Below are 27,390 nucleotides of genomic sequence, written 5' to 3'. Positions count from 1 at the left end.
TGCCGGTATCAGTCGCCGGTCCTGGTTCCCCCCCAGGCCGCTCCAGCCTGGAGGGTCCCAAGCACCACCGGGCCTCATGCCGTGCTGGCAGTCCCTCACCCCTACCCAGGGGGCCATGCACCAGCTGTGGCCCCCTCCACCCTCACCCCCCACTGTGCTGAGCCGGCCATGGGGGGAGGAGGGCCCCAGCGCTCCTGCCTCCTGCTCCACACCCTTCATAGTGGGCCCCCTACCTCCGCAGAAAATTCCCAGAACCTGGCCCAGCTCCTCCCTCCCAAGCATAGTCAGCCCCAAATATAGGGTGACCAGAGTTTTAAAGCCAAAAACCGGGACATTTCACGAAAATAAAGAAAGGCTACAGTTTTATTCCAAGCGTGCGCACAGAATGACAGCGCTCCTCAGCAGAGATTTACAGAACATGCGGCAGTTAGAACATAAATAAAATGTAATTTTTAACCAGAAGCTTGTCTGTAAATTTGATTGCTTTCTACAAACAACTGCTAACTATCCTTGCTCTGCAAACATAAAAAGCACCTCTCATAGTCTTCAGTCGCCCCTCTCTAAAAACCGGGGCAGGAGCCAAGTTTCTTGAAACGTGCCCGAACAGCAGATGAAAAAAGGGACCGTCTGGGCAAATTCAGGACGCCCAGTCACCCTGCCCAAATAGCCCCCCCCCACCAAACCCGGGCTGCCTGGGCCAGACTTGCCGCACGGCCCTGGGGTGGAAAAAACGCTGCATGGCCTCCCGCCAAGGCTCATCACGCTAGAACCACATTCCACGTTGTTACTTGAAGCGTAAAAGGCCATTTTATTAGGACATGGTTGCAATCATTTAGACTTTATTCGACAGTACATAAATGCAATAAATATACTTTCCCCATCCCATACCGACTCATTCTCCTTTCATCCATTCTCAAAACCATCTCACCTGTTAGACTCTTCCCCCATTCACTCGGTGACCTCCTTCCTCTCCCCATTCTCACCTTCACTTGCCCTCCAAGCATCCTCTGTGTAATTTCCTTCATTGGTCATTGCTTCCCGCGCCTGCTATCAGTCACCTGTGTACCGTTCTCCCCCCCCCGAGGGGTGGATCCGCCCGTATGTGACTACCCACCCCTCCAAAGTACTGCCAACCAGGGAAACCCCCGGAGGGCGGTTCCCTGCCCCACCCCCAGTTCTAGTGCACCTTTCGCCTCCATCCAGTCTACCTTGCGGCACACTGTGGACGACCCTCCATCCCCTAAACCTGCGTCCCGTATAAAGTTCGCTATTGCCGGGACACCCCAGACTGCGAAAGGTGCACCTATTCTAAGTAGGACTACCTGTCCCCCCCAGGTTGTGTTCCTAACGCCTCCCCCCCTCTCCAGGCACCAGGTGGATGACCATCCACCCTTGGAAACTGTGTCCTGTGGCAATAAGCAGCATTTACCAAACAAACCCCGTCCGTGACAAAAATGTACCATCGCAAAAAACCACCTGTCTTCCTTCCCTCCGTCTCCTTAACCGCGGACCGTCCCCCTGTAATCCTGGTCCATTGCCCCCAAACTCCCTTCTTGGCAAGGCCCCATCGGTGGATGACCATCCACCCGTATAGCCAGTATCCGTTGTAATCCAGTAACCTTCCAGGCCAATCCCCCATCCCAGCCCCAAACAAGACCACCTGTGCCTCTTCCAATAGTCCCATTACCTGCGGGCCATTCCCCTGTAAGCATGTTCGACAGCCCTCAAAGTCCATCCTCTGCAAGGCACCATCGGTGGACGACCATCCACCCATAAAGCCAGTGTCCCTTTCAAACAAGGTACATTTCCAGGGCAATCACCATCCATGAAAAGTGCTCCATCCCCAAACCAAAACCAACCGCCTGTGTCCCCTCAAACAGTCCCCATTACCTGTGGGCTATTAGCTGTTAAGCATGCTCAACAGCCCCCCAAAAATTCCCTCCTCTGCAAGGCACCATCGGTGGATGACCATCCACCCTTACTCCAGTGTCCCTTGTAAACAAGAAACATGTCCAGGATCATCCCCATCCATGAAAGTGCCCCATCCCCAACCAGGCCACCAGTTTCCCCTCAAACCATCTCATTCACTGCAGACCATCTCCTTGTAAGCATGCTAGACGTCCCCCAGAGACCAGTCATTGCAATGCGCAGTGCTTCCCCATAACCCACTTCCTAAGTTCCTTGTCATTGAACCATATCCCTTGCCATGCCTCTTGGATTAAACCAGACCTGCCCTGTTCCTGAGTACCTTCTCTCCAACGCCTTTGCTTGTATTGGAGCCAGTTCCTATATCGTATGACACAGTCACTCCCACTGGCCGCAACGCTCACCCTGAGTCAATTCTACTGTTCCCCCCTCAATCATCAAACACCCCAAATGACTGCGTTCCCCACCTGATGACATCTGTACACCCGCTATGTCGCCTCTGTTGCTGCCCAACGTTCGGGAGAATGTCCGCCTGTCCAGGCGACCACACTGGATCCCAGGCCACTCCCACTACCTGCAGTAGAAAAAGAATGATTAGTTCCGTAAGGATTATGTCTCTTTCCCTTCCATCCCCAGTCTCTCCAAAACCCCCGCCCAAACCCCTTCTTTTACCTATAACGGCACAACACACCCTACTATACTGCCATCTCCCCAATCTCCGACTTCCCCTCCACCCCCGAACAGCCCTCCTGATGTCACCTCTGTGCCAGCCCTCAGGCGTAAGAATCGTGCCTCTCCTTAGGGGAGCCACTTCCCGTCGGCCCAGCCCTCAAACAAAACCTAAATAGCCTGTAGCGCAGTTAAACTACCTTCCGCATTTGGCAACCCCAATTCTCCAGCCATAGGCCTCCCTTCTCTTACCACCAATCACTGGTGCCTCATTCCCCCTCCTCGCTTTCCCCAGCTCCGTTGCCACCCGCTCCACTTCCCCCCAACCGCTGTAGCCGAACAACCACCCAAACCTCCCAATCGCCCTTTCCCGGGCCACTACCCTCATTCTCCACTACGCCTCAAGCGCCAACGCTGCCCTATTTCGATAAACGTCGTGCCCCCGTTTCACCCAGACAAGCCCGGCACAAACCGCCCGTCACCACAGCCACTGCACCCGTGTCTGCTGCCCCACCGGTACCATATCATCGCGTCTCCCGTGTCCTGCACTACCATAATCCCAGATGCCCCCGACGAAATCGCCATATTGTCAGTGGTGTGACGACATGACCACCATGTGCTGGCTCCTTGCTCCCGACACGCAACACATCTCCCCAAGTTTTTTAAAGAAGAGTTTGAAATTTTGCCACCTTATGACACTTTGACAGCGTTTGCGGGACTCGAACCCTTGTCCTGTGAGATCCTTTACAATTGCAGGCACAAGACTTACCATTGAGCTATAGGTCCTGGCCCCTATAACTAAAACTGCGTCCTGTAAGCCAGAATCCCTGTTTCCAAATTATTGCCTGCTACAACCCCGGTGACCATCTCATCCCCAAACGCATCTTGCAGTGCCCGAAAGCCCCTAACCCTGTCTGGTTCCCCCAAGCAGCGCCTTTACTGCGATGCCTACCGAAAGGTGATTATCTTATCAAGTGACCAACAAACTACCTCTACCAGTCCCACTCCCCAGGAAAGTCCCTACCTGTATAACACTGCCCTCCGTCACGCCTCGCGACGCTCGCGCTCCAGATAGTGAGGCCCCAGAGCCCTGCATTTCTTCAAGCCCTCAGCCCCCACCCAGTGTGCACAGTCAGTCAGGCAATCCCGCTTTCTCTGCATATTTGCCCTGTCTAACAGGTCTCCTGTGCCCCCAGGTCTCCTGTACAAAACAGAGGGGGGGGGGCGGTCGTGATGGCCAGCCACGACTCCCAGTGCTCCTGCTCGCCGCAGCCACTGCTTCCTCTTATGAGTCAACTAGTGCCATGGACCCATGGCCTCCAACTGATCGAGAAGGACCTCCAGGCCCCTGCCTACCCCCAAGGTCTTCTCCCCCCGTCCACCGGTGCGGCCCAGCTCGCCCCGGGAATGACTCCGTCCCTCCCCACGTCGTTGTCCAACCGACACGGGAGCCCTCATCAGTCGCCTCCACCCGTGACCTGTCCGTTAGACAAAGTCCCCCGAAAAACCCACACCCCCTCCCTCCAGGTCCACCCCTCGTCTGATTACTTGCCCAACAACATAAGTGCCGAGAAAAATTCTCCTGCCTGCCTTCCCAGCTGTGGGTAGCGGCTGAATATTGCGGTGAAGAAAGACCACCCCAAGTTGAGCTACGTTCGGGCTGACCGTAGCCCTTCTCCCACCGTTCCAGCCCAGCACACACCCCATCCATCTTATAAGACCCCAAACTGTCCCCGGGCCTCACACCTTAATATGCTGCCCCATGTGTTCGAGACCGATATCCACAACTTGCGTCAATTGGCACCCCCGGCTCAAAAATCACCCTCCGAGCATGGCAAATAGCCGCTACACCCGGCAAATAGGGACGAGCTACCCTTTGTTTGCCAGCCTTCCGTTCGCCTGATATCACCATCGGCCGTTCGAAACCCAAAACCCTCTCCTCGCGTGGCCCCCAAGGTTCCCATCATCTGACGTACGCCGCTCCTTGCATGTATCACCACCGAACTCCCCCGCTGACCAGCTGTGCGTCATTTGGGCGCTGGGTTCCCCAGGCCCCCAGCATTGTCCCAACCTCACTGAAGGAAATACCATTGCATACACTTATAAATGAGCACCCGGTGACAACCAGGGCGTGAACACCTAATCTTCAAAGTACGACTCCAAGACTTTAACCCCCCCCCCAATCATTTACCTGAGCGTCCGTCCGGGACCTCCTCTTCCAGACCGAAGCTGCCATCCTCCTTGGAGCTCCTTGCCCTCGCTCCGTCTTAGGCCGCACTCGCCTGAAACAAACAACAAAATGGACTGGTTACCTGCACTCCCCCCCCGCACTCCCCTGGCAACCCCCCACTCCAAGGCCCCATCGGACATCCTCCTATCGCACTGTATCCGGCACGCCAACTTCTCCTCTGTCGCACACCGTCACATTCTTCCATCTTCACCCCCAACACCATCCATACCACCCTTCACACAGCACATACTCAGAACTTGGTAGGATTCACAAAGTTGTATTGCTCAATGCGCGAATCCCTCGAAGGAGGGCAGGCCACCACGGACACCCCTACTGCTTCTGGCCAGCGTCTCGGGGCCGTTGTGTGCCCTGCTGGCATCACCCCTTATCTGCCGGCCTTCTTCGCCGGTCTTGGATCCCCCCCCCCCACTCGGTCACAAAACTAAGTGGGTCCCCAGCACCACCGGGTCTCGTGCCGTGCTGGCAGTCCCTCACCCGGACTCTGATGACCTCAGCCACTACTGCCTGCAGCTCCCCACCTCCCCCTAGGCCCACCCCCTACACCTCCTTCCCTAGCAGCAGCACCTATGCACAGCCCTGCCTCGCTACTCCTACACTGCCACCTGCTCCAGTCCCCCCCCAAAAACCTATGCCGGACACTGACTAGCCGTGGGTAAAGCCGCTGGGGTGAGCCCACTGTCCGCTACCATGAGTAGGCTCCACAAATGCTGGGGTAAGCCGTAATCAACTACCCATGCCGCCCCCCCACCCCAAACCACGTCCCTCTGAACCCACGTGGGCAATGTGCAGAGCCCGTTTTGCATATTTATATAGCGCGAACTCGACCCTAAGGTAGCGGAGCGCTTTCCCTAGCACCTTATCGGCATTACACATTCCGGCACGGGGAGATTAAGTGATTTGCCCAGAATCACAGGATGTGGGCGCGACCACGAGGCTCGAACCCTGAATTCCTGCACCAGAGGTGGCAGCGCAGCAGACCGTTGAAAAAACCAGCTCCCCATTCCGGGAAGCAGAAAGAGGAGGGATCCCGCCTCTGCCCCCCAGACCCCGTTGTATACCCCACGTGAAGAAACCGGGGCGCTCCCACCATGCCGGGCGACACACGCATACCCCCTTTCCCCCGCCTCAGTCCCGCCCTGGACCGCCTGACAAGATCACGCCGCCGTGAGTGCCGTCCCTGTGCCCGCCCCCCTCCCGCACGACCTATGACAGCACGCTCGCGCAAACGACAGACGTGCCCGCATTCAGTGCCCCCCCAGCCCCCGCACATCCTGGACAACTGTGATATGGCAGCCCCCCGCCCCCTACCTGAAGCAGACGGTCGAATCTGCCATCCAGCGCATGGAATCCACCCTCCAGCGCACGCGAGGCCATCCCAGCCCACACACCTGATGAGACTGCCCCAGGACGTAGGATATCAACCCAGCTGGATTGTCTCGAACTGCAACGTCCAAATCCATTTCATGAAATCTTTTGTCCACAAATAAATACACTCAAACATGGCTGAATTGCAGCCAGTGCTGACTTTCAATCATGGGGCTCATGGCTTCAATTAAACTCAGGACCTCAGCCTTTTTTGAAGAATTTCTCCAAATTGGATATCAGGCAGTACAGTAAAGTATGGCATTTTAGTACACATTGAGCTCACCATGAGCACTTCCAGTACTACTAGTCCCATAATGCCTCAATGAGAGCCACATGGGTAATTTCAATCCGCCACCCAATGCAGCACAGCAATTGCAATTTGCAAAGTCGGGGGAGGCCTCCCCATAAAAAATATGTTTCACATAGCGTGAGAACAACTAACTACTCATTAGCGTCTAACGTAGTACCTCGCATTGATGCCTCAAGCTGAGGTTCTGGATGGTATGGGGCCCCACTGATCTCTTCAATCAATCAATCAATCAATCAGAATATTTCTAAAGTTTACTGCTTACCCGTGAGTGTCTCAAGGCGCTGTGGGGGGTGGGGGGGGAGGGATGCTGCTACTGCTCGAATAGCCAGGTCTTGAGGAGTCTTCGGAAGGTTAGCAGGTCCTGGGTCTTAACACTACCCACTGAGTTTGGGTCCTGTCATTCCAATGTGGACTCCATACAGCACTGCAATGATGACTGGACAGCTCCTCCAGTGGGTTGGCTTTCCTCACTTCTGAAGGGAGTCCACCCACCTATCACTCACTGGTGGTTCACAGTGGGTTTGGGTATGGTTCCTCCAAGGTGGACTCCATACAGTACTACCTCAGTGCTTTACCAGTGTTTTCAGTGGGTTGGACTACTCTAGATTCTGTTTGGCTTTGACATACCAGTCACTGATTATGTAACAGAGCTCAGTGGGTGCGGTCCCTCATGTTTCAATGTTGGGTCCACACAGCACTCCGTTGGTGGCTGGACAATTCCTCCAGTGGTTTGGCTTCTCTCACTTCTGAGTGGACTCCACCTATTACTCACTGATGGCTCAACAGTGCTCAGTGGGTTTGGGTCCTGTCGCACCAAGATAGACGCCAGACAGTACTCCCTTGGTGGGTTAGCCGTCTCTCGCTTCTGGGAGGACTCTGCCTAGCACCCACTGATGAGTTAGCAGTATTTAGTGGGTTTGAGCTCAGTAACTCCTAGGTACCCTCCACACTCCTTGTTGGCCTAACAGTGCAACCAGTGAGTCGGTCTTTTGTCGATCTTGGAGGGAGTAAATCTAGAAGAAACTCCTGTAGACTGAGCCAATGCACATCAATGACAGTTTCTGCTAACAATACAGTCAACTCCTAAATATAAGTACCTGCGTGAGTGACCGCATCTATTCTTACACTCTTTACAACACCTTTGCAATGACATTTCACCACAGCATGCTTATTCCATGTTTGCAAACCTTATGCACCTCCCCAATGTGTCCATGATAAGCCATGCTACAACCAGCACGCTTTCAAACATGCATTTCCTAGCTGTGTCCAGGAACTGGATGCAAATTCTAGCTGTGCACAGCCTTATCAGGGGTACGGGGTGCTATATAAATGATAGGGATGGAGCAACTTCTGGCTCGACCATCCAGAAAGTCCTTTGGGCCTCGCATGGGGTGCGAAAGCACTATACAAATCCCAGTACAATACAGTGGTCTTAAAGTCTTAGATCCCGAGCACAAGGGGTTATAACTGTTCAATGATATTGAAAACAAGGTCGCGCTTATCATTGGTTTTACTAGACAGCGAATCCTATCTTCTTGACATCACTTTCAAAATGACGGGATAAATGACAGAATGAATTGAATTTGTAAAGCATGTCTGATACCCTACATAGTGGCGTCCTGGCATCAACTCGATCTTGTGGGACATGCTACAAAATTAAGTGCTTCAGATCACACATTGTGTCCGCTAGGAAAGTAGAATTTAACTCATATACTTCACGATTCAGCATAGCAGGTATTAAACCAGATTTTCCCACCCTTCTAAACCTTGGGTTATCTTTAAAACAGAGACAAGGAACTAGGTCCTATGTTATAGTGGAGTCTCAGGGCTGGACTGGGGAACCAAAAGCCCCCTGGCAAAAATGCTGGAACCAAAGCACACTTCCTTCGTACCCAGGTTCAATCTTTATCTTTCCATCCATCCACTCTCTCCCTCCTTCTCTCCTCTCTCTCTTCCGCCTCTTTGATAACTGTATCTCGCCTTCTTCCCCTTTGTCTCTATCAAGAGAGCTCTCTCCCTGCTTCCTGTCATTGACCCGGGGAAGTGCCTGGTGCAATAAAAGGCCTGTTTGGTCCTGTCCCAGCTTAACCACTTGGCTAAACTGTGTGACCTTGTACAGACCACTTTATCTAAACAGGTAAAGCGCTATGTACAAAATAAAACCTAAACATCGTGCATTTGCAGGTATAACCTGTGACACCAAGGGAAACATTTTTGCCGTTCATATTAACATAGATAGAACATCCTGCAGTCCTCCAGTATGCATGACGAGGCCTCTGCCGCAAAGCTGGCAGTGTTGCTTGGATGCCGAGACACTCCAGCCGGCCCCTCGCTTCCTGCCACGGCCACTTCACCCTTGCATCTACCCGGGCGGGGCATATTCCGCTCGTGATAGCAACCGGCCGCCTGTTTAGTACACAGCACTTGGCCGCCAAGAAGTGAGCTATCAGCAGCACACGTCCCCTGTCAGGCGCGCGGCCATGCGTGAGCGCGCGCCCCCTCCCTCCGATAACAAAACAATGTGACATGTGGCTATATCAGAGCAGCAGAGGCGGGGGGAGGGCGGAGGCACACCGACCGTCATCAATGCAGTGATGGCGGTCGCTCTGTTCATCATTGGCATTATTAGCGCCGAATGTGCATTATATGGCTAATTTTATTGTGTCGGGTCCTATCGCGCTTTCCTACTCCTTGCAGCCCCTAAAGCACCCCCTGATTAGAGGTGGGAGAACCCCGGCAGACTCGAGTCAGGTGCTTTGGCTCGGCTCAACGTCCTCATAGGCCCTCAAGCCCAAAACGAGCCGCGCTTTCCCGTGGACCCCGCCTTCCACCTGCGCTCTAACCCCATGCGTCAGGAATTAAAGGCAAAGCATTCTCCTTTGATGTAAACAAGGGAGAGAAAGAGATATCCGTATAGCGGCTGAATTCCGCAATGTGAAGCCAGAAAACGTGGGATCAATCCTGACTTTCTGGCTTTAACAAACTGTGGGGCATATTATCAAGCCAGGCGATAAAGTTATCGCCGCTTTAGCGGCAGAAAACTGCAGCTAAAACGGCGATAATGGCCTTGATAATATGCCCTATGGAATTCCAATTGAAGCCCATGTTAGATGTGAAGGACATCTAACATGGGCTTCAATTGGAATTCCATAGAGCATATTATCAAGCCCATTGTCGCCGTTTTAGCGGCACTAAAGCGGCAATAATGTTATCGCCTGGCTTGATAATATGCCCCTGTGTGATTTTAGACAATTGTTTTATTTTATCACATCTCCTTTTGATTCTTTATCACTTAATGAAGGCTGCTGTGCCGACCCCATGGAGCAGGTGCTTAGGTCCCAGCTCCCACTCATCTTGGCCTGGTCCTCCGACCTGTACAAGACCCTTTTAGCCCCAGCCGTCTGCCTCGAGGCCCGCCTCGTTGCGCTCCTCCCCTCTCCGTCTGCTGTCCTCTAGTTCTCACTCACTTTTTCGCATTCCCACTTCTTCTTCCACTCTCGTTTGTTCTACCCATTTTGCGCCCATTCTGTGCTTTGACCTGTGCTTTGTCTTTTGTGCCTGTTTTGATGCTCGGTCCCATCTTTTGTGCCTGTTTGTGCTCTTTCTCATCTTTTGTGCCCATTTCATCTTTGTGCCCTTTTTTGTGCTCTGCCTTGTTTATGTGCTCGTTTTTGTTGCCTTGCTTAGTTTCTGTTACTGCTTTTCTACTCCCCTGCTTCTCCCTCACTCCAGGGATTCTCCCTGCCTCCCCCTCCTAAACTTTCCCACCACACTATCCTCCTCTCTTAGCCTGGTTTTCCCCTTGACTTCCTTGTGCTTTCTCCACCTTCTGAGTCCTGCCCCTCAAGTCCTGCCCCTTGCACTCCTCCCCCTCCTATGACTCACTTAATGGAGGCCATGCAGCGGGCATGCCACAGGCATGCCAAAGGCAAACCTGTCTGCACCCATCTGTGCCTGAACCGTGCCCAACGACACAGACCATGACCCGTCTAACTGCTACACTTCCCCCTACATGCAAGCACTCAACACCGGACGCCAACATGACTGCTGCCCCTGCTTCACCCCCAGTGGTGGCTCCTCTGCTATGGCGGAGGAGCGTCACCCCATTGCTTTAAAGCAGTGCAACGTAAAGTAATTATTATCATCTTATGTGTCAGTGCTGCTTTGTGGGTGGGCGGGTGGGCAGGGCTTCTCTGCTCTCGGACAGGGCAGGGGGGGAGTGGTTTGCCCACTCCTAAGTGCACATGACTGTTTGGCCAGCCCTCTCAGGCCACCCAAAACAGTCATGCACACTTTCCCTGTTGTCTATGCAGGCTGCATTACAGCCTGCATGGACTACAAGCCCAGGCCCTATTTTCTGGCTGAGTGTTGAACCAGGACGCTCAGACCAATCATAACGCTGCATTGCAGCATTGTGATTGGTATGGGGAGCCTGAATGCTTTCCAATCACAACGCTGCACTGCAGCATTGTGATTGGTCAGGGGAGCCTGGCTGTGCTTCTTGTTCCTCGAGTGAAGACGAGGAGAACAGGAGCAGAGCTGCAGGACACGGCAGAAAGGTAAGTCTCACCCATGTGCGAGCAACCCCCCCCGCACCTGCCTCCCCACCCGCGAGCCATGCCGGCCACCACTGACCACACCTCAGCACACAGTAGGACCGTTCTCATGCACTCACTGTCGCTTCTCTTGCAGCATAACTCCCACACGTCCACCACACACATCTCAACCCGCATCACATGCATGCTCCTCAACACCAAATCTCTCTGCAAAAATGCCACCAAGATATGGTACCTCATCGCCATGCACTCCCCAGACATCCTGTTCCTCTCTGAAACCTGGCTCAAACCGTCATCCACTACTGCCATCTCCGAGGCCATCCCTCCTGGCTTTAAGATTGTCTGGCGAGACAGGCACCACAAACTCGGATGAGGTCTTGCCATCATCCACAAAGACACCATCACCTGCACAACTGCTGTGGACGAACACACTGCTTTCATCAAACACATGCACTACTGACTACAAAACAGCCAGGACTAACCCAGGCACTCTAGCTTCCCCACCTCCAGGACTATGCACCACCTTCAGTAACCTCCTCACCGACTTTATCACTACCATCGTCATCAGATCCAACAATTTCTTACTGCTTGGTGACCTCAACCTCCATCTCAATGACCCAACGGACCACAACACCACCGCCCTCTAGAGAGCCTTAACAACATCATACTCACACAGCTTGTTCGACTCACTATGTAGGGCATACTCTCAATCCCATCTTCATAGCCAGCAACAATATCACCTTCAGCCACCTCTTGCTCATGTGGAATGACCCCTCCATCATACACTTCCACATCAACGAGCCCCAGACCAGTAAGCTGAACCTAGCGATCAACATCAGACAAAACTTTAACAAAATAGCAGAGGCAGACTGGACCCACACCCTTAGATCCAACCAGTCTATCCTCACTGGGGAACTACAGAATGACCTAACCACATTTAACTACTGGATTTCAGACTGCTCCAACACATTGGTTTCCCTGAAGAAAATTAGGCACTCAAGAACAAACGCTCAAGCATGCTGGTACACAGAAGATATAAGAGACTCCAAGTGCTACTGTAAACAACTAGCAAGAAGATGGAGAACCAGCTGATATAACACCTCTACAGATGCCTACACATCTGCACTTAGAAGGTATCACTCCCAGATCAAAGTAAGCCAGGAAAGCAGCCATTGTATTGAAAGTAGAATCCTCGTCCAACTTTGACAAAGAGCTTTTCAACATCATCAGAGATTTCACCAATCCAACGGCAGCCACCATCACCATTGCCCCTTCTGAGGACCTCTGCAATGACCTCTCCGACTTTGTAAAAAAATACTCAAGATCTACACTAACTTTGCCCCAACCCACTGCAGAAGACATCATCACACAACCACCCACCTCCAAGAATGTCCATCATCTAATGAACTGGCCCCCCTCACCACAGAAGGCAGCGTTGCAATTATAAAGTTCACCCATTCATGGTCTCACACAGACCCTGCCCTCACATTTACAACTTAGGAAGAACACTGATCAGCACCAACCTCGCCACCATCACCAACTCCTAGATCCTTAGTGGAACCTTTCCAGATAGATTGAAACATGCAGAAGTCACAGCTTTCCTGAAGAAATCCTCAACAGACCTGTAAGAACTCAGCAACTACAGACCCATATTGTGCCTATCATTCCCATCAAAAGTTTTGGAGAAAAAGATCAAAAGGGAAATCTCATTCCCATGTAGAACAGCAATATCTCCTGGACTTATCTCATGAGTCTGTAGCAACTACAGCACAGAAACCACCCTCCTTGAAGCAACAAACAACATTTGGTTCATCATAGACAGAGGTGAAATCGCCACCCTCATCCTCCTCGACCTCTCAGCAGCCTTCAACACTGTATCCCATGGCACCATCATCGCTAAACTCCATGACTCAGGAATTCAATGGCTTACCCTGACAAAGATCGCCTCCTTCCTCTCCAAAAGAACTCAACAAGTCAGACTACCCTTGTATACCTTCATACTTGTCTGCAGAGTTCCCAAGGTATCCTCCATCAGCCCAATCCTTTTCAGCATATACCTGACACTCCTTGCCTGCATCATAAGAGCCTACAGAATCAACATTGTCTCCTATGCCAATAATACACAGCTTGTTCTCTCCCTCAGAGATGAGAACACCTCACAGACCACTCCATAAACCTTGGTATCATCCTAGATGACAAACTCACAATGAATTAACAGGTTAATGCTGTGACCCGATCCTGCTGCCTCATTCTCAGAATACGTAGCAAGATTTTCAAATTGGCTCCCCATGCACACAAGACGCATGACCACCAGGGCGCTCTTAACTAGCAGACTTGGCTACTGCAATGTGCTCTACGTAGGCATCCCCAACTAGCTTGTGCAAAACTTCCAGATAGTCCAAAATATCACCGCCAGATGCAACCATGACATCCCCAAGAGTGCTCATATCACTCCCTACCTCACTGAACTACACTGGCCATCCAGAAACACTTCCCTCAATGAGTGACTTCAACCCTACCATCCATCCAGACAGCTATGCTCAACCAAACCCATCCCTGCACTGGTCCCTACATCCACAAAAGCAAGTCAGGAGGGTACCTGAGGTGGAGGGGAACAGCAGTAATTCCAGGAAACGCTGATAATATCCAAACTCTTCTTTATTTGACGAATACAGGAAATTTTGGTATGCAGGACGGAGCCCACGGCAAAGGCAGTTGCAGGAGCAGGAACCAAAGAGCAACTGTCTAGGAAAGCACAGAATCACCAACAGTGACATAACAGTGTTCTTAAACATAAGGTTCTAGAGAATTAAAGAAACAGTAAGAAATAGTGGAAACAGAAATACCACATAACACAGTAATACCACATACCCTCCCCCATATAATGTTAAAAAAACTTTAATACAATACATAATCATGAAACTTGATAGGCATTCTACAAACTCGTTGATCACATGCAGATGCCATAGCTGGCGAATTACAAGAACGAAGAGGTAAAACAACATTAGAGCAATTTGGAGAAGAGAATGTAGAATCAGTGTTAACATTAGTTGCATTAGAGAAGTTTATGACGTCAAAACCAGGTCCAAAAGTAAAATCAGTATCGTCTTCATTAGACCTGTTGGCATAGACTTTGTTAAATATACAAACTTGATTATCAGTAAGTTTTACAACATTGTTCTTATTCCACCAACCTCTGTTTTCTAAAAGAACAGAAGGTTTGGTGACCCTGACAACCCGACCAGGTAGTGTGAACTTAGATTGGCCCTTGCAAACTTTGTAGGGTTTTTTGATGAGAACCCAATCATTGGTTTTGAGATCAGAGCCAAGTGATGTGGAAAGACCATCATAGGATTTTTTTTTGTAGAGATTGCTTTGCAGCAACTCTAGTTTTAATCATTTGAGGATCTTCTAAAGTATTTATTTTGTGATGTAGAGCAGAACCTGCAGCCAAATTAGTTAACCATTGTGGCATGAGATTGGACCTAGCTTCCCTGCCCCTGAGAGCCTTAAATGGTGTAACACCAGTGGTAGAATGAGGTGTCGTTAAATAAGCCCAAACATTTTTTTGCAAGAAATCACCTACATCAAGATTGGCTGCAATAGCAGTTTGAACTCCTTCCTTAATGAACCGATTGGCTCTCTCAACGAGTCCATTAGAAGAAGGACTATACAATGCAACTTGGCAATGTTTTATCTCGGAACTATCCATGAATTTGGTGACTTGATGAGAAAGGAAAGGTTGGCCATTGTCAGTGACAATGCAATTGGGAGTACCTTCAACTTTAAAAATACTTTGAAGAAAAGAAACAACAGTGGAGGAGTTGGCTGCTTGTACAAATGAATAATATATCCGTTATAATGATAGTCAATAGCAACCAAACAGTACCTTTTGTCTGAAGGTAATAAGTTAAAAGGTCCTGCAAAGTCCAAGGCAATTTTTTCCCAAGGAGAATCAGGGAATGGAACAGGAGGCAAAGGCTTTTTGTTGGTTTATCAATGCCAGTCGGAAACAACACAACTAGGGCAATTGTCTATAAAAAGAGCTACTTGCCTGTCTAAGCCTGGCCACCAATAGATGTCTTTTAATCTTTTGCAGGTTGCAGAAATGGCTAAATGGCCTTCATGAGCAATATTGATGATCTTCTCTCTGAGAGAAGTGGGGGGTACAAACAAACCATTCCTCACGCAAACTCCATTTTCGAAAGACAATTCTTCACTAATTTGTGCAAAGTGTCTTACATTGTTAGTCAATTTATTTATTAGCAGGCCATTTACTCTTAATGAAAACCTCCACCTTTTTTAGAGTTTCATCAAGTGCCATGGCAGATGCCCATTCATCCTGTGAGATGCTGCCATTGCACATGGAAACAGCATCTATAAGACCAACCACACAATCTTTGTGGACATAATTTTCACCTTTACTGCAATCAGGGAGAGGGATACGAGAAAGGCAATCAGCCCAGATGTTTTTACCTCCTTGAATATATTTTACAATGAGATTATATTCTTGTAATTTGGAAAGTAATCTAACCAACCTTGCAGAGGATTTTCCTAGACCATTGCCAGACAATAAGGAAACCAAAGGTTTGTGATCAGTGAAAATCTCACATTGAATACCCCAAATGTAAGTTTGAAATTTCTGAACTGCCCAGACAATGGCAAGAGCCTCCCGTTCAATCATGCTGTAGTTGCATTCAGTAGGTGTCAGGGCACAGGAGGCAAAAGCAATGGTGTTTTCTTTGCCATCAACCCATTATCCAAAAACTGCCCCAAGGCCTTTCGGACTGGCATCCACAGACACAAAAGAACTGGCATTGGAAACGAAAGGGTGTAACGCAGGAGCATTGATAACTAACAGTTTGATTTTCTCAAATGTATCACATAGAATGTCACTCCATTCGAATTTGATACCCTTGTTGAGAAGGCACCTTAGTGGTTGAACTAATTGTGCGTAATCAGATACGAATCTGGCACAGTATTCGCAGAGGCCAAGAAACGAACATAAGGAATCTTTGTCACAAGGAGGAGGGGCATTGCGTATTGCTTCTAAATTGCAAAATTTGGGTTTGATGCCTTTGTTCGAGATGGTGTGACCCAGATATTCAACTTCATTGACAAGTAACTTCCATTTATTAGCTTTTACCGTCATGTCTTTCTCTTGTAAAATGTTTAGTACTTTGTTAAGTATTTGTAAATGTTCCTCCTTGGTTTCTGTGTGGATTAAGATATCATCTTAGAATGCCTGCAATTGGGAAAAATTACCAAATAGATTGTCCATGAGTTTTTGATAAACACTCGTGGCTGAAGCAAGGCCAAAAGGTAGTCTTAAATATTTAAAAGCCCCGAAAGGTGTTACAAACAAAGGCAGTTAGTGCTTGACAGTTTGGGGAAAGTTGAATTTGGTGGTAGGCGGAGTGTAAATCTATAGTGGAAAAAAACGTTGACTTCCCAACATTAGCTAGCATTTCGTGTATGAGAGGTAGAGGGTGGCAATCAACCAGGATGTTTTGATTTAGAGATCTTAAATCCACACATAGCCTCAAGTCCCCAGTCTTTTTTTTTCCGTAAAACGACCGGAGAAATCCATTCTGATGAATCTATTGGAGAAATGATACCCTCAGTTTGGAGGTCATTAAATAGAGACTTTAAATCCTCTCTGATGCTAAGAGGTACCGGTCTAACCTTATGTATTATAGGGACAGAATGTTCTTTAACATAATGGTGTGTTCGTAACCTTTGACAGTGCCAACAGAATTTTTAAATACATTAGGAAAAGATTTTAACAGGTTTTCAACAATTGAGTCTGGTTGACTGACAGATAGAATACTTGAAGGCAGATCACCTAAAATAATTGGAGGATCTTGGCCAGGGTGTGAGATGATACCCAGAAGGGCAAGGTCCTTCCAACCAATGATGTCTCTACCTTTGATAGCTACATAAACTTTAGTCTTAACAGATCTACCAAGACACTCCAATTTGTCCTAAAAATAACCCAGGAGATCAATGTCTTGTTCCCCGAAGGCTTTGGGGTTGATACCAGGAGTAAGAAATGGCATGTTGTTAGGCCAAAATTTATAAAATGTTTTATCTGCTAAAATAGTAATAGGAGCACCTGAATCAGCCATAGCTAAAATGGTTCTGCCATCAATGGAAATGTTGACTAAGGGCCCTTTAATGAGTTTGTCTGAAGACTCAGGGACTTTGACTGTGGCTAAAATATTGGCAAATGGAGAGGTACAATCTTGGACATCGGGAGTGTCCACAGAAATGCTTGATACCTTAACCCTGCTTTATGATGTTGTATACATACCACTCCTACATACCCCTTGAAAGTGTCCACATTTTTGACATTTAGTAAATTTTTTCCCTAAGGCTGGACAGCTGGGATTGTTTCCTATGTGGTTCCTAGAACCACATCAAAAACAAACCAATTGGCCTCTTGGCGGTTGATTTTTGTAAGGCCTTTTGTTGGAAGTTTGTTTAGTATTTATAGCACAAACAGTATTATCATCAGAAACCAAACTTACATTGGAAGGAATTGAGGTCTGATTGGGAAGAAGTGTAGTTTGGATAGAATGACTAGACAAAACTTTAGATGTGACAATCAATCTTTCAATGTTTTTAGCAATGTAAATTGTTTCAGCCAATGTGGGGTTAGATGAGGTGAGAAGACGCTCTTGGATCTTCTTAGAATGACAGTAGAAGACAAACTGATCCCTTATGTAAATATCCACATTGGGGCCAAAATCACACTTCTCAGCCAAAAACCTCAAAGTTGCTATATAGTCTTCCGCAGACTCCTCAGAAGATTGCTTACACATGGAGAAATTGTATCTCTCCAGTAGGACACTTGTAGATTCGGAATACTGTTTGGCCATGCGTAATTTAGCTTCGATTAAGGCATTCCAAACAGTATTTTCAGATGCAGGGGAAGGATAGCGTGGTAAATTGTCAAAGACCCTGCGACCAGCTGTGCCAAGATGATTTATTAGCAAAGCTAATTTCCTCGGAGAGTAACCATCAGCATCAATGGCCGTAAGGTAATTCTCTAAATCTCTCAGCCATTTGCTCCATTTTAAATCAGGCTTGCCGGGTTTTGACAAAAAAGGTGCCGGCTGAATAACTCCCTGGCTGAAGGCCATAATGAATGAATAATTGGTGTAACACAAATCGCACTGAAAGAAACAGCAAGTGTACAAATTAGAAATAAATAAAAATAATAGTAAAATGTGCAATATTGACTCACTAGTTGATAAACAGGTGCAGAAAGGTGTGCGAATCACCGTGTGTCGCACCACAAAAGGTCCAATGGAAAGGTGAAAGCAGGAGAAAATTGTTAAACTGATTGTGGTGTGTGAATCACCGGTGGTGGTATCGCACTCAGTAGAAGCAGGCACTTGTTATAAACAGCATATGGTGTGTGAATCACTGGTTCGTAGCGTCGCACAAATGAGTGGCAAAGGATCGCTGTGAATACGATATAGTAATTCGGATTCTGACTCACCTAAAATGGCCACCGCTGTGCGTGTGACGTCAAGGCATCTCCCAGGATGCACAGCGGCAGCTTTCTTCCGGTGATGTCAGAACAGGCAAGCAGGAGAACGAAATGGACGATGAAGTTCCAGTGGAATTTGGAATGATGAGGTGGAACGGAAAGGGCGAGCCAGGCAAGCGACTTTTGAAATATGCATGCGCAGCCGGAGCGACTCAACGGTCACTGATGTCATCAGTGATGTCACTGACCATGTCATGAGTGATGTAATATGTGACGTCATCAGCTGTGCATTGCGGGGGCGCGAGTTATAGTTAGCTGAACTAACTATAACAGGGGAATTTCTAGGGTTTTGTATGAAGGAAATGTCCAGCTAACTATAATGCCCCTGAAACCTATGGTTTCTTCAGTGAATTTCTAAGGTTTTTTAAATGCCAATTCCTAACTATAACGTGCATGAAACCTATGGTTTTTTCAGTGAATTTTAAAGGTTTTTTAAATGCTAATTCCTATCTATAACTTATCTCTAAAGATATCATGTTTAATGATTTTGATTGGATTTCTATATTTTTCCAATTCAGTGTGTCAGTTTCATTAATTATGTTTTTTAAAAAATACTTTTACATCACCATTTTTTAAACTTATTATTTCAATTAATTCTTTTAAAAATTAAAAAATATTATTTGAATTCAATGGGTTTTTCAAACATTTTTGTTTATATTTTTCAAAATATTTTTTTAACTATATGTTCAAAACTTTATTTTATGTATATATTTTCCATGTTTTTGGATCTGCGCACCCAACGCGAGAGGATCCGTGCACCAAACGCGATAGGATGCGCGCACCCTGCACGCATTTCGCAGTTTTTTTTTTAAAGTGGGCCCCAGGGGGTCCTTCTGGGACCCCGTAAGCACCTCTAGAGGGTCAGAGTATTTCCACTCTGCCCCCTTTATATGTTTTACACACTTATTCTCCTTGCTTCTTCAGCCTCACTCCTACCGAGGCAGAAAATGGCCGCCAACAGTTCCTGGTTTCGAATGTAGACAGACACTCGACAGCCAATTAGTATTTAGCGCGCGATCGGGAGGGTGCACGCTCGGTTCGGGGAGGGTGCGCCTACGGTGCGGGTAGGGTGCGCGTATCCTCCCCTGCCATAGATATATATGTACTTTAACTCTAATTTTCTCAGGAACTACTGAACAGATTCACACCATTTATGCAATAGGCACGAGTCTGAACTGAGGACTACCTCTTTGCCAAATTTGGTGTAATTCCGTTCAGCGGTTCGGGCTGTGGCTGCGACAACAGATCCTATGGGAAATTGCATGGGGAAAACGTGTATTGGGACCCCCCTTTTTTCTCGGCCCCCGCTTGACGAATCACCACAAAACTTTCAGGGTAGGAGCAGAGCTGACCAAAAGTTTGGAAAAGTTCGCGAAGATTCGTCAACCGGCGCCAGACTCATTGGGAATAGAATGTTGCGGATTTCCTATGGAAAATAGGTCCTAACTATAACTATCTACTGGCGACCGCCAGTAGATAATATATATATATATTTATATTTATAAATATATAAATATATACATATATATATTTATATATATATTTTGTTATAGGACTAGGTTTGTGGTTTATTACTATCCCAGTAAGATAAGTAAAATAAATGTATGCATTTATGAGCAGTTACTTTTATTGAGGGGGCTGTAGAAAATACATTGTTTTCACTGTCCGTCAGTAATTTCATTTCACTGCAGCACTTTCAAAAACGCCCTTGACAATGAAAAACACCGCCTGAGGGTCATTTGCCGAAATCTCTGCAGAACTGGCAGGGCCTTTCATCCTTCTAAGGTGGGTAAAATGGGTTTTCCCGAGCCGGGTAAAGGCAACAGTGTTTATCTGCAGCGCCAAGGAGGTCTAACAGAGCTGCAGCAAGCGCTATATAAAGACAGGTTGTTATATTTTTGTTTTATGGACTGCCACGGGCCTGTTCTGCACGCAGGACATGTCAGGAGCTGAGCCGGTGTGTGATGGCTGTCGCCAGCGCTGCCTGTTCTCAATCAGAATAGGAATGAATGTAGCCGCGTCTTCCCCAGACCTATCCATCTCCCCGTGGCTTTCACTGCGTCTGCCAGGATTTCTCTGCTCTTTCATCAGGTTTGCTGCTGCTCGAGTCATCAAGCAGTGGCTGCTTTTACCCCACGGCGTCTCATGAGCACTTGTGTTTTTTGTTTGTCTGCAGCTCGGTCCTTTAAGACTCAGTGACTGTGAAGATTATTGTTAGGGGTTTGTAATCGGTAATACTTGGTATCTTTTTGTGTTGTGCTTTGTAGAACAGGTCATATTGCATTATGTGATTGTGTCGGGGAAGGATGCAGGTATTATACATAAGGTGAGGAATTGGTGAGCATTTTTTGCGACCAGTAAAATTAAGAGATTTGTCCGGATTCAAATGATATTTACTCAAGATCAGATACCTTGAACTCAGGGACCTCGGTTCCAAAGTCAGAGCTGAGGCGCTGTACCACCTCAGCGGATAACATCTGTCCTCATTGCTGGGGACTGTGACTCTCATTGAAGGAGGAGAGACTGGTTCCACTCTCCTGACTAGGGCGTAGCGTCCATTGGTGCAGCGGGTGCAGTGGCACCGGGGCCCAAAGGCCTGAGCGGTCCAACTGCACCCTGATTATTGATGACATGTATAATTCTGACAGCAGCGGGGGGAAGGAATTTCCTTCCTTGTACCAGGGCCCAAGACACCTGACTACAGTACTGTCTCCAGAAAATGGGACATTCTGGGTGCATATGTGCACACACAAACACAACAGAAGCATGGGTTGTGCACAAACCCACTGTGCCATCTTAGAGCTAAACAAAGGCGTGTCAAGGCTTGCGTTGAAACACCGATTAGTTCCCGATATTTTAGGAAAATGTCCAAGAGTCTCCAACTCACATTGTCACTTATGTAAAGTCCACTCAAGAAAGGAGGCGCACAGCATGTGATGGCACCGAACCGAAGAGGTTCCTAACTTCAACTGGAGGGGTGGACTCACAATCACTGTTTTTCACCAGTCTGAAGGTAAAAACATAACACACTAGGATCCTCATTGCACGCATTTTCTTTAAACAATGTTCAATGGTTCCAATGGCTCGTTCACCCTTTTAGGGATTGTGCCATGTTGTACAATGATTAACATGAAATGTCTTTCCATGTTTGTTTGATCTTTGGAGCATACGTTCTTTGTTGTTTTTTCCTTCACAACCCTGAACTCAGATAAACTGATCACCTTTCTAAAGTCAAAACGTTTCATTTCACAACACTAAGAGCACACTCTATTGCCAGTTCTCAGTCGTGGTCTCAAACGTGTCCGAGGTTCACTTGAGTTCTATTTGTGTCCAAATGAACAGTTTGTTGGCTACGGTAGAGTAAGTGCGCTAACTTGCAAAGGATAATGAGTTGTTGCCTTTGCCTTGTGTTTCTTCCGGTTGAGGAGTGCAGAACAAGAAGACAGCTGGAAGAAGCAGGCCAGAAGCTAGGGAGGCTTCACAAGCAGGTAAGTGGACACGAACAGGAGAGAAAGCGTCACTCCAATGGGGGGTCACTAAGCATCTGCCTCATGGCTCGGGTGTGGTATAAATACCCGCCGCAGTCAAAATGGTGACTGGTCACATGACATGGCTGAAATCTCACGAGACTTTGCTCGAGAGACATGTGCTTTCTGCTGAAGGCTACTGGTCACACAGGGGAAGGGCTGGGGCCTCAAAAAGGAATAATGTATTTCTCTAGGTGCAGAATACAAAAAGGCACAGCAAGAATGGAGGACTGACTATTTAAGGAAGCGCATTTTTCTTTTGGGAAGTGGGAGGTGGGGCTCAAATAAGGGATGAGAATGTGGTCCTCAAGGGGTGGAAGTGACGAAGGGAACACGCAAGAAAAGTAGTGTTGGAGTTCATAACAGGCCCCTGGAATACGCACTTCTCCATGAACGTGGAGACTGGTGGGCCTCTGCCAAGGCCCTCAAGATCTTCTAAAGCTCTGCCTTCTTAGTGTTCCTTTTGACAGGCAGACCCCTCTCTTGGCAAAACTCCTTGAGCCCAGCCATGGTGTAGCTCTTCAGGTTGACAAGCTCAAACTTCATCCTTGCAGGTGGGGCCACAGACACAAAGAGTCAGGTAGAGTAGGAATGAATTTAAAAGCAGCAAAAATGCCAATCGAAGAATCTAAAACTCAAATTGGTCTTAGATTTGGGATGGCAGTGTACACCAAATCACTGTATGGAACCGCACAATCACAAGTCCTATTCTAATGTTAGAAATTGGGTCACTGGTAAGTGAGGTTTAAGCCCTGGTCAAGCAGCAACCAGAATTTTATAAGCGTAAAGCACAAGCAAACCTCAAATTAGCCTGTGCTCAACCCCCTGGTAGCTTGGCACAGAGCAGTCAGGCTTAACCTAGAGGCAATGTGTAAAGGACTTGTGCAACATTTTAAACAGTAAAACAGTGAAAACGCCACACAAAAAGTTCCCACTCAAGGTTAGAAAAATAGAGCTTAATGTAATGAATAAAACAAGACCAAAATGACAAAATTCCAATCAGTGGAACCAGAATTATGAATTTCGAAAGAATAAAGTATAAAATAGTGACGAAAAGCAGAAGTGCCAACTGCGGCTATCTCGTGCAGGAACGGGCAAAAGTCAAAAGTTCAGGCTGACCGTGATGGAGTGCGGGTCGTATACAGTCCCAAGGATAAGTCCCGCTGAAGGGGAAGCAGTGTTTACATTGCATGCGGTACAGCACATGCGATTACAACGTGGTCGTTACAACGACCGCGTTGTTGCAATGCTAACCATTACAACGTAAGTCGTTTCTACGACTTGCTGTAGTAGGTGCTCTAAACTAAGGAATAGTATAATTTACTATTCCAACACCTTCCCTACTGTTGCACATGCTGGAGTTGGAATAGTAAATTATACTAATCCTAAATCCAGCGCGCCCCCTACAGCAAGTCGTAGAAACGGCTTGCGATGTAATGGTATGCGTTTTAACATCGCGGTTGTTGTAACAACCGCATTGTAATCGCATGCGTTGTATCGCATGCGATGTAACATCGCTTATTCCACGGAAGTTTTACCTTCTCAAGTTTTGTTCCAACTGTTCCTTTGGCATTGGAGAGGGTCGCAGTGAGCAAGGAGAGTATCGCTACCGGTGGTCGGCGTAGTGCAGAGAGCAGTCCGGGTGTTGTGGATGGGTGGGAGTCCTCCATAGGTGATCGATGTTTGCTGTGTGAGGAGATTAGCCTGTGGCGGCTCGTTCTGAATATCCGTATGAGCAGTGTGATTCCGTTGTGTGCACCATTCACAGTCGCGAAGAGCCCAAAAGCTTGATTTCAAGAGCTCATGAGCTACCATGGTCCAGGACCTAAGAGGCATCACTTGGGGGTCAGGAACTCGCTGCAGCTGGATCCAGGAGCTGGTTGGGGAGCCTTTCATGTCCCTGAGGCTCAGATCAGGAGACCACCATACTAGCCCTTTGAGTCACTTTGGGGTCCTGGGTTTCAAGATGAAGTTGCAGGTCCAGTTCTTCTTCCCCAGGCAAAAGGGCAGCAGGTCAGCACACAAGGAAGCATTTCCTTTGTAGCAGCAGTCTAGTAGAGTGGCAGTCCTTGTAGCAGCATAGCAGCCCTCCTTCCTGGCAGAGTATCTACAGGTTCAGAAATGCAGTGAGGAGTTGGTGACCTTCTTTTACACCCTGGTGTCCTGGTTCTGGAAGGTGGAAGAATTCTTCTAGACATTGGTTTTGAAGTGCATGTAATTCCCTGACTCCCCTTCCTTTGCTCCAAGTTAGCGGAAGTAACAATGGAGGGCCATTATGCCCTTTGTGTGAAGGCAGAGCACATGCTATTCAGGTGCAAGTGGGGCTGTACTGAGCTTCACCCCATCCTGCCAGCAGATGGCCCACTCAGGCACACCTACTCCTTCTATTGTGTGGCTGTCTGGGGGAATTCCGAAAATGTAACTGTCAATTGAACCCAGACATGGGACGCAGGCCAGGCTAAGGTCACAAAAGGGCTAAGGGCAAAAAAGTGCCAACTTTCTAATAGTGGCTTGTTTGAAATTGTGATAAAAAACCTGACTTCGCCACTAAATAGGGCTTTTCACCCCACTTCCAAAGATGCCAAACATGAACAATTTAGAAATTACACCTATAAAATGCAATAAGGCAACTCTAATGTTATCATATGAGAGAGGTAGGCCTTGCAGTAGTGAAAAACCTTTTCACTACCAGGACATGTAAAACTTAAAAGTACATGTCCAACTTTTTAGATACACTGACTGTACCCTGCCCTAAGGCCTGTCTAGGGCCTACCTTAGGGGTGACCTATATGTATTAAATAGGACATTTAGGGTCTGTCAAAAGGTTTACTTTTTCAGGTCGACAAGGCAGTTCAACACTGCACACACACATACAAAAACAGGCACAGACTGCATTGGGGGCCTGAGACATGTTTAAAGGCCCGCTAGTAGAATATAATTTACAGACCTGGGTACCTACAGTTCCACTTTAAAAGTGACTTATAAATCAATTAATAAAGTCAATTGGGTATAAACCAATTTTATTATTCTTTAAGGAGCGAGCACAAGCACTTTAGCACTGGTTAGCAGCAGTAAACTACTAAGACCAACAAAAACAAATTCAGCAAAAAGGTGGCGGGTAAAGGCAAAAAGTTTGAGGGTGACCCTGCAGATAAGATCTGGTCTAACATTTAGGGTAAGTCCTAACCTGTCTTTAGGGGTTCTAACTGAATTTAGAGTGACCGAAGGCCTAAAAGTTACTTCACTGTGTACCCCCAGCTATATTTCCATAGGAGAGATGAGGTGTGATTAAATTATTTAATTTTATATCTCTACCTGGGAAAATGTCTCCAAAGTCATTCAAAGTTATTTCTTATTTAATTTTCAAAATCGGATTTCTTGATAACATCAGATTTTTATAAACTTAAGTCCAAACATAAGTTTGTAAAATTGAAATTTAGGGTTCCTGAGCCAGAACTGGTTTACAACCAGTTTTGCTAGTCATCAAACCTCCAGAGCTGGATTATAAATTCTTGGCTGTGAGGGGAAACACATCTGGGTGATAAGACCCTAGCCTGCCTCTGAGCCCAGAGCTTCGGGAGGTGTTAACTGCCATCCACTTTGCAGGGATTACCTATTTAGTAGTGGATAAGAAACATTGGCTTAACAAATGGCAGCCTTATAACTACCATCTTGGAAGAAGACTTTTGGTGGAAGAAGAGGACGTATTTATTTAAGTACTTCTAACTCCTGCTGTAACCCAAGGACTAGAACCGCTCTCTGAGCATATAGTGGTTGGCCACCTGATAGCCTTCTTCAGGGACACAAATGTCAGTACAACTCTTGATTCCAAGAGGGTCCAGCTGTCCACAGAGGACTAGACCATACAGGACAACTGGCTGGAGAGAGGAGTGCTGTGTAGAAGCCTCCTCTGAGGAGCTTAGAGCTGCAGGACTGACCAGAAGACACTTTCCCAGCAGCTGTAGAAAGAGAGACTGAGTTATTTTTTCCACATCCTGAGCAACAGTAAGGATGTGCTGAGACTTTACCAGGAAGGCCACACTCTAGGCAGAGGGAGTAAAACAGGTTTGTTTTACTGGCAGCTTTAAGCTACACTGAAAACAGGTTCAGTGGAACCTCGTATCTTGCCTCAAGGAGACTTGTCTGAATACAACTTCCAGCATTGCCCCACTGGAAGATTTCAACTTGCAAAAAAGGCGACAAAGTCCAAAGGTAAAACCTTGGAGGCAAATCTCTCCAGCTGTTGTAGTACCTTTACAGTCAGAAAATGCAGGTTTGTCTCACTTGGAGCTTTTATCACCTAAACTAACTACTTCAGGAAAGAGAGTTCAATAATGATATATGCAACTTTGAGTGAACCCTGCTGGCCTAGCCTTAGAGCTTGCCTCGCTGGAAGATTTTGACTTTAATTTCAGAGGCTAAGTCTGAAGGTAAATTCTTTAACTAGCAAAACCCACTTCCTTGCAGCCACTCTCCAGTCCATTGCAGTCAGACTGAGATTATGTTTGGGTGCCAGCCAAACATAAACTGTTGTTTTCTATGACCCTTTACTTTTTCTAGGCACTAGTCTTTTCCTTAAAACTTTAAAAATGTATATTTGTAGTTCCCATTATTCTATTTTAATATCTCGGTGTGGTTTTTTCTATTACATTTTTATCTATTTGTCTAAGCTGGTCTGGGAATTTTATTGGCACTTTACTTTTTCTAGACACTCTTTGCCTTAAAACGTTAAAACTTCATATCTCTAGTTTTTATCCTATTTCAATGATCATGGCATGTTTCAGCTCATTGTTTTTTTCTCTGTTTTTCTAGATTAGTTTTAGAATTGTATTGTGTTGTGTTATTTACCTTGAAATTGCTAGTACTGCATGAATTTAACATACACTTCACTCGGGATTACCTGCTGTATGTGTCTAGTTCCCAGGTATTGAGCAGAGATTGTGACATATTGCAGCATTTTCTAAGGAATATTTTTTAGGACTTGAGTGTGAGTCTGACCTTGAAATGGCCTCTTTATCTTTTAAAGATAGGGATGCCAGATTCTAGTATGACCGCCAAGAAGTCTTATGACTCACAATACTTTTGGGACAAGCATCACAATAAGCAAATATCATGCTCTCCCTCCTCTTCTCAATAGGTCGGTCTTGAATGCACCATTGCACACACGCATTATTTATGAATAATTGTCTTTATGGACTTCAACATAAAAGCCAGACCTCTGGCTTTAC

Source organism: Triturus cristatus, chromosome 4_1 (genome assembly GCF_964204655.1).
Source record: "Triturus cristatus chromosome 4_1, aTriCri1.1, whole genome shotgun sequence".
Lineage (NCBI taxonomy): Eukaryota > Metazoa > Chordata > Amphibia > Caudata > Salamandridae > Triturus > Triturus cristatus.
This window is presented reverse-complemented; position numbering follows the sequence as displayed.